The sequence below is a fragment of the Solanum pennellii genome, chromosome 4 (genome assembly GCF_001406875.1).
Source record: "Solanum pennellii chromosome 4, SPENNV200".
Lineage (NCBI taxonomy): Eukaryota > Viridiplantae > Streptophyta > Magnoliopsida > Solanales > Solanaceae > Solanum > Solanum pennellii.
In genome coordinates, this window is record NC_028640.1 from 76,175,857 (window position 1) to 76,188,704 (window position 12,848).

Sequence of the window (12,848 nt, forward strand, 5' to 3'; positions counted from 1 at the left end):
GGGGTGGGGTGGGGGGGGTTAAATGGTAGTTGTAGGGCCCATTTACAAAGTCTGTATGTGTCCTTTGGGTAAGAGACACACTGTGATTTTGGCATTGCGTAAAAAGTCTACTCTTTTTGTTCTCTTCTTCCTATCCAACCAATCTCTACATCTTTTTCATAACTGCCCCACCATTTTCTGAATTTCAGCATGGTCATTTTAATTGTTTTTGGATTCGAATTAAAATATATATATATATATATGTGGTAAGGAGCATTATTTTAGATGAATCGTGTTTCAATATAAATATCAAATAATATGTCATTTTTCTTTTTACTAGAACATCAATAATATAGTGTTTCGTTCGTTCATTTTTATTGTCTCAAATTGACTTGATCTTGTCTTGTTTCAGTTTGATACTCAATTTAAAAAAGTAAGTAAGATTTTTTTGTATCTTTTACTCTTAAACATAGATATGTTAAATATATCAAACTATTATTTAATCCGGTAATCTTAAACATGTCATGTGAAAAGTTAATTGACAAGATGTGATATTTTCTTTTAAATATACTAATAAAAAAATAATTTTAAAAGAGAGTAATAAATAGAATTATAATTTAATATTAGTTAATAATATACACACTAAATACTTTTAGTTGACCCAAATTGATTAATTGTGATTAACTGAATGAGAATCGTCAAAAGAGAAATTAAAAGGTTATACGCACTTTGTCTCTTCTTCTTAAAATTTAAATTTAAAATACAAACTTTTTTCTTATTCTTGTCTATAAATTATTATGAAAATCAAGTTTGAGACCTTGCATCGTACAAATATTTTTTGGAGATTGCACTCCTATATCTTTTTTTATAAAATAATGCAGATACAGAATATTAGGCGGAACTTTTTTTTAAAAAAAAACAAAGCTAATTGTAGTTTACGCTAAAACTAACACTAACAAGTCATTTCGGGATTATTATTTTATCGATTATGTATAACAAAAATAATAAAGTCACGTGATAAATTTTTATCTATATCAAATTTGAAATAAAATTATTTTAAAATTAATTATAATTAATTATCTCTTATCTCTCGTACCATATCAATCCTAATATTCTTCTCAATCAAAAGGTTATCCAAACTTATGGATTATCTTTTTCCATTAAATTATTTTTGACAACATTATTTTCAAGAACTATCAAATCCCAATCCAAATGTTGAAAAGAATTTTACTTGCTGGATGACACTCACTTATATTATATATATATATATATATATATAGGAGGTTAATTTTAGGTCGTCCTTGTTGCACGAGGCAATATTAATGGGCAACCAATAATTTTATTTTTTTTGTAAATTACAGAATAAAGTAACTTTGTGTTACTACTTTAATACTTTATACTTCATATAATACTATATAAAGAAGAAAAAATTAATAATATCAAATAACTACTATTATATATTAAAGAGAATTTATATGCGGCAGAAATTGTGTCCAAAAAAAAGTAGAATATATTCCATGTTTTATTTTTTTACCTTTGAACGATTTAATCCACTATGAAAGCTAAGGTAGAATAAATTCTTATTCTTTATACAGAAGTCTTTAGTGGGTATTTTTACATTTAGGTATTAGAATCTAAGAATAAATTAAATCTTCCATTTTGCAAATCCAAATTGGGTGATGTTCCATTTCTTAGAGTTTAAAGAATATATATTTACTTTATAATAATTATTTTTATTGGATATTTTATGATTTATCTATTGGCAAGTTTAGTTTTGTTAATTTATGTTCTTAGAATGTTACATTAGAAGACACGTTACTGTTTGACCTAACAAATACAAACAAGTAGTGAATTAACTAATCATTAATATTGCAAGTATAATATAAAGAATATAAAAAGTCAACAAATAAATGTAGGAAAAACGAATATATTTAAGGGAAAACAGAAAGTGAGAGCAAGAGAATCTATATATTAAAAAATGAGCAAAATATAAATAAATCATAATTCACGTACACTTCTATGTACCTTTTTGTAATGTATTCTAAATAACTTCTTCAAAAAATAGAAGCAATAGTATTAAATTATATTTTTATATAGAGCACCAAATGATTATTAAACAACTTATTATTGATTTGATTTCATAAATTGTTATTAATCAATTTGGTTGTGTCTAATGAGTATCTTACAACTCAATATAGTCTCCTGCGATAGTAAAGGTAAGATTTTCATCGAGGGAGTTTGAAAAGATAAATAAACACGATAATAGTATCCATATAAGCGAGATGGGTCAAATATAAACGGATCGAATCACATATAAGCAACTAAAATATTCAACTCCACCTCAACCCAAACAATAAATCGAGTAACTATATGTTTGACATAACATTAAAATATAACTACGCGGGAATATATTTTTTAAACCTATAATTATGGGTCTTATTAGTGTCATTGTTATATATAAACGTTATTTAATTTTTGAAACTAACAAAGGAATAATTTTGAATCGATCATATTGTAGCAATAAAATTTGCATCGAGAAAATAATTATCAAGATTGAAAAATATCGCGACAATTGTATTTATTTATAAATTTTAAATAATTACTCTTATTTAATTGATCTTACTTATAATTATATTATTCATTAATCGAATATAAATTAAACGTTTGACTTAAAATGAGTATGAGAGAATGATTTTTTCTGAATTTTAATTATAAAACTTAAAAACATTGTAAGTTTTACTTAATTTTATAAAAGTAGAAAAGAAATTTAATTTTTAATATCTAATGAAATATTATAAATCCCAATAGATTTTCAAACAAAACAATTTTTCATTTATTTACAAATAAAAATAAAATCAGATGAAAATAGATAGAAAACGTTGTTACCTGGAATCAAATCCGCGATACCTAGCACTTAAATAGCGAATTTTTGGACCCTATTTACTGCTAAGCTAAGTCCTTGACTTATGTTCAGGGGGTCCATCACTTAGTATATAAATATAAATAAAAAAAATTGATCATGTATATATTGTGTAATTTTTTCATTGAACCCCTTTGAATTTAGGTAAATCCATCCCTAGTCTCTTGACAATGGATTTGTTGATTAAGATCAAGTGGAACAATTAAGAGGGTTGTGTATGGCCTAATGGGGGTGGCTTAACTACTGCTAGCGCTCCCAAGGAAATAAAGAGATTAACGAGGATGTTACAAATCATATAAAAATTGGGATCGGTAAAATAGAAGTTCATATCTAATATATGCGTATCAAAAAACTTATAAGTAAGTACTAGAAAGATGATCAGATCAGACCAATTATGTTATATGGGATGATAATCTTCACTCCTTTTACATCTATTTTTGCGATTATACCAATATGATATTTATGTTGTCGTTGGTAAGTAAGTAAAAAAAATATTGTATGAAGAGGATCTACGTGTAACATTCATACAACTTACAAGTGTGTTAAGAGTTTTGATCAACATTACACGTTCAAACATTGTCAACACACATAGAAATTTAGTAGTTAACTAATGGAAAAAACTAAAAAAACGAGTTCATTATTAATCGAATTCTAAATCACGCCTCTAAAATTTATCAATTATAAAAAAATGGTTTTCAAACGAGCTATCATGTAACATCAAGAATAGTTTGACTAGCCATGTACCCCATGGGCTTGATGTGCACATGCACTTATTCCAAAAATTATTTGCTAAATTTGAGTTGTGTGGCATGGTTGAGCCAACTACCTATAATAGCTAAAATCGATTTGGTCATATAGTTAATCATCTCAACTTGAGACTTGAATAAATATTCTTCCCCTACAACAAATTTCTCTTCGATTTGCAATTTAGGGCGGAACGATATAGTTGATAATTTAGTTTTAGGTCAAAAATTATATTTAAACACTGTTAATAAAATATCTAGCATCGATGACTCTGATTTCAACTAATAATTGCAGGGAAAAGGAATCAAATGGGTCGTGGCATCTGGTTCATATGCAACATATTCACTTCATGAACCAATGGCTATAAATTCGTTTTGTCTGTAAGAACAATAAGTTCGAATCAAACTTTATCAACTTCAATGTCTCAATCTAATGGCTAAATTATTATTTTTTTAATTATATCAAATTAAAATAGATCGAACAAATAATTTCAATTAATTTTTTTTATAGATTATATAGCTAAAAAAGATTAATAACTAGAATTTTAACTTATTATTCCCTATCCTTATACTAGCAAAATCAAAATAATATCATGTCGCGACACCAAACTGTCACGTCTATCTATTTTATTTATATTTACTGTATTAAATTAGGTGCACAGCCTATTTATATTGTTACTGGATCTTTACAATTCCACCAACTCTACTTTATTTTATTTTTATTTAGCATAGTTACGGAAATTCGTAAAAGTGTACAAGTTTAATATTTATTTTTTAAGTGTTAAATTATTTTAAATCATTTAATTAAGTATTGAATAAATACTTGATAAAAATAAATAATTTCCATCAAGTTTTGAATAATAACCCTCGAAAATACTTTTTGTAGCCCATGGGCTAGAAGTGCAAACGCCTATTAGCATTAAGCACTTATGAGATTGGTTACTAAATTTTTGTTGTGTGGTTGAGAGCCAATTACATAAAATGGCTAAGATCGATTTGGCCACATAGTTAATTATCTCAAATTGGGACTACAATGAATATTCTTACCCTATGACAATTTTCCTAGTTATACGTTGAGTGATCAATTGAATAATCTTCATAAAAGATTATGATATGTATATATCAAATACCATAGTCTATGTATAATATTTTATATGAATGTGGTGCCTAACACTATAATAAGTAAAATTTAGTTCATTGGTAAAATATTTAAACTACGTTTATTATCAGCGAAACTTACATCAATATACTATAATAAAAAACTATTTACCATTTATAGTAATAATATTTCTTTTTCACTTGATCACTTTTAATTCATTTATAATACAAGTTTAATTCATTCTAGAAAGAACAATTTTTTATTCACATATAATACAAATTTTAATGATAGATAATTCATTTATCACACATTTTAATACACTTATAATTCAATGTGTCAAATTTTTACCAAACAAATATAATATATTTTAAAAAACAAATATTATTCATATATAATTCATACATATTGCATACATAATTCACTTTTAATACATATTGCAGTCACTTACTAGAAGAATACACAAAGCTTTTGTTGTGTCACTTAAATTGTATAGGAATTCCTGAGCCCAAGAGTTAAGAATAACAAGTTTTTCCTTACCCAAAATTGAATACCCGCTTAGAATACCAAACCAAATTATATTTGTTGAGAAGTGCAAAATCGTATCCATACGATTCTCATTTTATATCGTGATTAATTGGATCGTTTCTTTATGGATTCCTATCCCAAACTCTTCGAGATGTGTTTCCGAGTATTCCTTGATCATTTCGTCCAAGAAGAGGAGTTCCTCTAATTCTCTGAATTTTTCTAGAAGACTCTTTTCTTGAATATTATTCAAGACAATTTGGGATTCCAGTATTCCACCAATTAGTAACCCAAGATTCCAGCCATTTATTAACTGAGAAAGAAATCTACCAGGGCAAAAATACTATAGATGCAAGATAGAAATGGTATTGCTATAAATGATAATAAATAAAAAATATTGCTAAAATCAGTAATTATTTATTAAAATGTACCAATTCATGTAATTTTCCCTTATTATTATATTCGTGTCATTGAATATACATACATGATACAACTTAAAGTCGAATAAGACGATGATCCAGAGCTATATATTCTCTCTTTCAAAGATGGTATGCATGCACATAACCTTGTTGGTATTGTTACTTTCTTGTAGCTACTACACTTTTTTTCATATTTATTGTTGGGCTTTGTTGATTGTCCTCTTCTTCTTTTATTTGAATTCAATGTACTTGAGCTGAAGATTTTTCTAAAACAATTTCTGTATCTTTATTAGATAGTGATAATGTCTTAATATGTTTAATAACATTTTGTCTTCAAAATATTTGTTTTATTCTTACTAAGATGATTTATAATCATATGAACATCTAATGTTTTAGATCACGAGTCCTAAAATTATTTTTTTATAAAAAAATAATTTATGTTAAGTCAAAATAAACATTACATAAATCGAAATGGAGAGAGTACAAATTTTAGATCAATTTTATACTCACGAAATTAAAAAAAAAATTAAGATGAAAATACTAAAGCATTTTCACAATTATTTTTATAATATTTTTTGTCAATATTCTGTCAATAATAACCAACATTGTAATAAAAATAAGGTAATAATGTAATTTAATTTTGAAATTCAAGTTTTGATATCAATTGAGAAAATATTTATTTTTTAAGTTGTAAAACATTTATAATCTAATATTTAATATGCTCCTTACTCTCGACGAATGACACTAATTTGTCATAATTCAAGATTGTAAGAAGTAGAAATCAAGACTAAAAAAACACAAACTCACTATTATATGAAAGTCATTATGAGTTAATTGTCACTCGTTGGATATATGTCATATGTTAATTGTCATGATAAAAGAATATGAAAATGATACGAGATAATTTATTTATAGTTGATAATTATTTATTGAAAATGGAGTAAAAATTATATATAATCTAATATTTAATATGCTTCTTACTCTCGACGAATGACACTAATTTATCATGATTCAAGATTGTAAGAAGTAGAAATCAAGACTAAAAAGTGCAACTCACTATTATATGAAGGTCAATTCGTGGTTTATCTATTGTGGAAGTTTTCTTAATATATGATATATAATTCAATGACAAATTAATTTTTAATCCCATATATTTGTACTTTTTAAAAATTTATCCCGTTAATTGATTACGTATTTTCTTAAACTACAGTTATACAGTCATTATTTACCAATTTTTTACATTATCAACTCTATATTTTTTTCCTCTTTAGAATGTGCTATTTTTGTTTTCTTATTTAAGTCGCAAATTTTAAACATAAAAGAAATATTATTTTGAAGATAAAATAGGTTAACTAAACTATATGATTATTTATGTTTAAAAAACATTATATATAATTAAAAATAAAACTACATACATGGAAGATTGTATGATTATACTGAATATGTTGTAGTAGCAATAAACATAGATGAACAATTTGAATTGTCAAGTGTATAAAAGTAATTTCTTTTTTATATTATTGTTATAAATTAATTTTTAAAAATAAAATAAAATAAATTTGTGGGCTACCCATGAAATTTTGTGACTCTTCAAAAGGAAAATTGGATTCTTCTATAAGATTATTTTAACAATTAATTATACAATTATAAATTTAAAACTTTGCCCATAATAATATTTAAAATTACAAAATTTCCATTGAAATATAATAGATATTATATAAAATAAAAAGTAGTATATATAATAAAGTAAAATAAAATATTTCTCTCACAAAAAAAAAATTGTTTGCTCGTCATCATCAGATTCAGGCTTGCTGCCTAGGGTTTTGCTTCTTTGATTGTATTGTTGTCCGCTAATGGCTTCCCGATTCGGAAGGTGAGTTCGTTGCAGCTAATATCTTGATTTTATAACTTTTGATTTATCCTCAAGTTTTTTCTTCTTCTTTTTGTTAGGGCTGGTAGGGCTTTGCTGGGAACACAAATCAGGGGATACTGCCAGAGTGCTGAATCCACTTCTGAAGCTGAACTCGATCGCTCATTTCGTCGTACCTGTAATTTAATCACCCTCTAATTCTCTTCTTTGTTGTTGTAGTAATTCATTAGTAATAACTCAAACTCTGATCCCTTGCAGGTAAATGGTTTCTTGCTGGGGCCTTTACGGCTTGTAATGTCATCTATTGCACGTATGTATTTTTCTTCTGTTTTTCCCATGATAATAAGCAAATAAAAAAAATGAAAGATCACTATATTCAGAGTTGGATCTGAATCTGATTTTGTTTCTTGGCTTGGCCACGCAGGGTTCACACTCAACTGATTATAATCCGGGAAGAGTAAGTTTGATTTATTTTGCACTACTTTATTACTTTGTTATTTACTCCATCAACTTTTTTGTAAACCTCTTTTCTGCACTTTTGTCAAAATGGAACGTTTGCTGCCCAACTTGGCCGTAATTGTTCCAATGATGGTTTTGTTCTTCACAACAGCTCTTAGTTGTTGTAAACACACCTTTTTCCACATTATTATATCCTTTGTGTGTCTAAAAATAGTTCTCAACATTATGTACAATCTGTCGGTTGTCCACTGTAGCCCTTCAGTTTATTGAATAATTAAAGATGTTTTGAAACATGTCTTTTAGAGGGGAATGACCTTGTGTTGTTTGGACTCTTCAAAAAATGTCAAAGGGTTGGTGTTAGGTTTCCCAAAAGTAGTGTATTCTTGGAGAATCCAACACACACCCGTGTCAACTGGGTGCATCAGTGATCGAAAAGCGTAGTTGCGCGGGCTTTTCACTTTCGATGCCGCACCCATGTCAGATTCTCCAAAATATACACTAGTTTTGGAGAACCCGACACACACCTGTTGACGTTTTTGAAGAGTCCGAGCAACATCGTTGAAAAGTGGCAGGGGCATTAGAATGGTCAAATGACATTAATCTGAAGTGAAAACAACTTTTTTGTGTGTTTTCAAATTCTGGAATTTTATGGCCTAGTATAGTTTCCTATATTCAACTCCGAAAAAAAAAGAAAAAAACATTCATGATGAAATGGTTTAGAGTCGGTGTAAAGGAAATTGTAGAGAATCTTGTTGTACTGCGAGGAGTTGTTGGTTTCATTCTCTATGTTAATATGTTATAGTGCCTGGAGTTCTTTGTTGCATATTGACTTATGCAGCTTTTATTGACCAAGGAATCTTTGTATTTTTTTTATTTTTTTTTTTGATGTGCTCAAGAAATGCATTTCAATAGATGTTATGATCTCTTACAAATAGATATTTTTGCCTACTCCTCAACTTCAGAGCATATTAAACTTTGATGAAATTACTCTAGTTTGAAGAATTTTAATTCACTCTGCTATTTGTCTCATCAGGGAGAGCGAGTTTGATTAGCATTGGAGTTGGGACTCTCGTTATTGAATTGGTTTTAGTAGGTATCTGCGTATTTTATCAGCCTTTTGGTTAAGATCCAACTGTAATGTCTACTTATACGTATCTATGAAGATGTTAAGTTGATTGGAATTTCCTAAAGTTTATTGGAATGTGGAAGGAACTGAATTTCGTTGTCTTCATGATATGTTTGTCTTGTGGTCATCAGTGGTATCCTTTTTTAAAAATTTATGTTTGAATAAGCATGATGACAATATTACTCAGAGGACCATTAATCTCAACTATTTCAGCTTTCTTCCCCATCTTTTGTAACAGAGAATTTAGAGTATCCCATAGAGTTGGTGTTTGGAAGCACTTTGAATGAACCTCTTTTACGGAGTGTACTCTTGAAGTTTTTTAATTTGCAAAATCGCGCTAGGTAAGCAAATTTTGTAGAATGATTATGCATACATACAACATACCATCATCCGTCATTGAATATACATACATGATTCAACATAAACTCGAATAAGAAAATGATCCATAGCTATTTATCGTCTCTCTCAAAGATGGTATGCATGCACTCCACAAATTGTATCAACGGATAAAGCCACATTGGATACGCATGCATAACCCTACTGAAAGTACATACAATATAGGCTTTATACCATTAAAGAAGATGACAACCCAGATCTATGGTATTCTTTATACGTACCCTTCTTTTTCCGGTAATAGTTAGTTACAATTTTAAATCATCTAGATGCTTCTATGTAATCTATAAATACTCTACTAATGCATAAGATCAAGTTAAGCTTTGCATTCCACAAGATCATCTTCATTGTTTCTAGCTCTAATTCTTGTTACTTGTGACTGCCATTATTGTGGAGCTTCATTGTTGTGAAGCTCAAGCTTCTTAATAAGGGCAGCTTGTCGCTTCTTCCTAGACCTAGAGACAAATATCAAAATGAATTGAAGTGTCAATACAGGTAATATAAATACTAAAGTTATATTAAAACAATACAATATCATAGCGCATCATCCAACACAAAACCTTTTGAGGTTTAGTCAGCAATAGAACAATTATCATCTACTGCCGTTGTTATTCCCACTAAGAATCCTCCATTTTTCTGCTACGCTACTACTATCATTCTGGGCTTTAATAATGTTGCTAACAAACAGCTCCCAGGAAAGAATATTGAAGAAAAAATGGTGTATATGGCATTGAATTATATATACTTACTATATAATTAACTAGCACTCATGTGCTACAACTTCTACTAATTAGTTCTCTCATTTATAAGTTGGAGACAAGAATTAAGAATATGGGTTTGATGGACAAATTATAAAATGTTAATATTGAAAATTTGCAGCTACATGGGAACTTAAAAATGGGACATTCTTTTTTGGAACTTCTGAAAATTTTATTTAGAGTACTGCAAAAGAAAAAAATAAGAAAAAGCATAGACGGGGTGGGGTGGGGTGGGGTAGGGCAGGGCAATTATTTGAGAAATGCTGAATATGGCAGGGTAGGGCGGGTCGAAATCTTAGCATGTCATGCCTTACCCACCCTAGTGCCATCACTCTATTTCAACATTAAATATGTGTTGATCACTGAATAATATGTATTACCTTCTAAAAAAAACAAAAAACAAACATAACTTACTCTTTAATTTTCCAAGCTTCGTTGCGTAACCTGCAAAATATAGAAATGTCTCGAAAACAATTAGCCTACGAGGAAACATGATAGTAAACGGAAAAAAAGATCTTCAAGTTTGAGAATTACCTATCCCTATTATTTGCAACAAACTCCTTCCAATTTTGAGTATCACTTACCCCGTTTTATTTACATTTGAGTGCACATAGTTTCTTCTTAGGCTAGATTTTTACAATTATTGGGATTTTGAAACAAAATTTATTTAAGGTTGAGTTATGCACCAAATCGAAGGAATGAAGAGCAGCCACAACGAGATGGATTACTTCATTTCCTTGGTAAGGAAAACAGAAATAACAGGCTACCAATGGTTCTAATACCCCCTCCCAATTGGGAATTACTCAGGTTTAATGGTCAAGACTCAGATTCGAAAGTGTGGGGTATTTCAATTTATATAAAATTCTTGAGCAACAAAAGGTAGAAACAACAGCTCTCTATTTGAATGGTGTATCAGAGGTTTAGTGTCATTTTCTGATACCGAGTGCGGGAGTTGTAGGATGCCTGAATTTAAGAAGGAACTATGCAGTAGATTCAGTGTACCACCACTAGGGGATGTGGTGGAAGAATTAAATTAACTTTCTCAGACTGGTACTTTGGATGAATTGTTACGGGAGTTTGAATACTTAAATTCTCAGATGTTGCCAAGAAATTCAATTCTGAATGAATCACATTTCTTGTCCAGCTATTGTAGGAGCACTGAAGGAAGAAATCAAGTATGGGGTCAAACTGTTTAAACCTTCTAGCATACAGTTTGTCACTTGAGGATCATATTCATCAACTGATTGTTCTGTTTACTACTCTTAGAGGATACTTGGGATCTAACAGATTACTACAGAAAATATGTAGCAAGATATGGTACCATATGCAGACCCTTGGCAGACTTATTGAAGAAGGATTCCTTTAAGTGGAATGAAGAAGCTAATGCAGCCTTTGTTGCTATCAAAACTGTTATGACCACCATTCCCGTTGAGAGTTGTGATGTATGCCACAAGAACAGGGATGAGAATGTAGCTTACCTAGGGCTACTGCAACCTCTACCAATCTCTAATTAAAATTGGAGTCACATAAGCACGGACTTTACCGAAGGATTGCCAAAATCCAGGTCCAAAGATGTGATGCTAGTAGTAGTGGACATTGCAATTAAAGTATGCTCATTTTGTTGTCCTCTCCCATCCTTTTAATACAGATAGTACAAGTTTTGGAAGAAGATGCATTGCTTACATGGCACTCCTAAGTCAATTGTATCTCATACAAACAAAAAAATTCTTGGCAGTCCTAGTTCAAATTATTGGGTACTCAACTACACTTTTGCACTGCCCATTACCCTCAAATTGATGGCCAGACTGAGAGAGTGAATAGGTGCATTGAGAACTACTTGAGATGCATGACCTCTAACATGACTACTCATCGGAGAGAGTGGCTTCTTCTGCCGAAGGGCAGTACAAAACCAATTTCCATACTGGTTTGCAGAGTACTCCATTTGAGGCTCTTTATGGTTAGTCACCACTACAACTATCCGTCGGACCCCTGCTTGAGACTATTGTTCCTACTATTGCTCCTACTGCTGAAGATGTTATGCAAAGACAACAGATGGCACCGCTTTTGAAGGACAACCTCCACAAGAAAGGATGAAGTTGTATGCAAATAAAAGGATTATTCGTGAGCTCTCTACTCATTTCCAGTGCTATCAAAGGCAAAAGCGCACTTAAGCCCTAAAGTGAAACTCAAAACGTGTTGAGCGCTTCGCCTCGCTTTTTGTGCGCTTCAATGTCGTTACCAAAGTTCTAAGACAAACTTTTCCTTGTCAATGAGCCTCTTGTGAAGAAGTGACACTAAACAATTGATATTTTACTTTATCATAAAAAAAATTCAATTTATTTGGTCATATATTTGTCATTCATGTTTATAATTATTAGTTTTGGACTAAATATACCCTTTTTATTTTTTTTCTCCCTTCGCGCCTTTTTTTATTAAAGCCCACACTTTATTTGCGCTTAAAGCCCCACAAACCTTTGAGCTTTTTTGCACTTTTCGCTTTTAATAAAGCTGCTCTTCTCTAACTAACAGATTTCCCTCTCAATCTTTCATTCTCTTCTCTTCT

General features: G+C 29.8%; 1 long non-coding RNA gene across 1 annotated transcript; it reads left to right on the forward strand.

The window, feature by feature from the left end:
* Positions 1 to 7,437: 7,437 nt before the first annotated feature.
* Positions 7,438 to 9,322, forward strand: LOC114076968. The gene is made up of 5 exons (XR_003578051.1): positions 7,438 to 7,552; positions 7,630 to 7,727; positions 7,808 to 7,859; positions 7,974 to 8,006; positions 9,042 to 9,322. It is a non-coding gene; the product is annotated as an uncharacterized LOC114076968 (long non-coding RNA).
* The last annotated feature ends 3,526 nt before the right edge of the window (positions 9,323 to 12,848 follow it).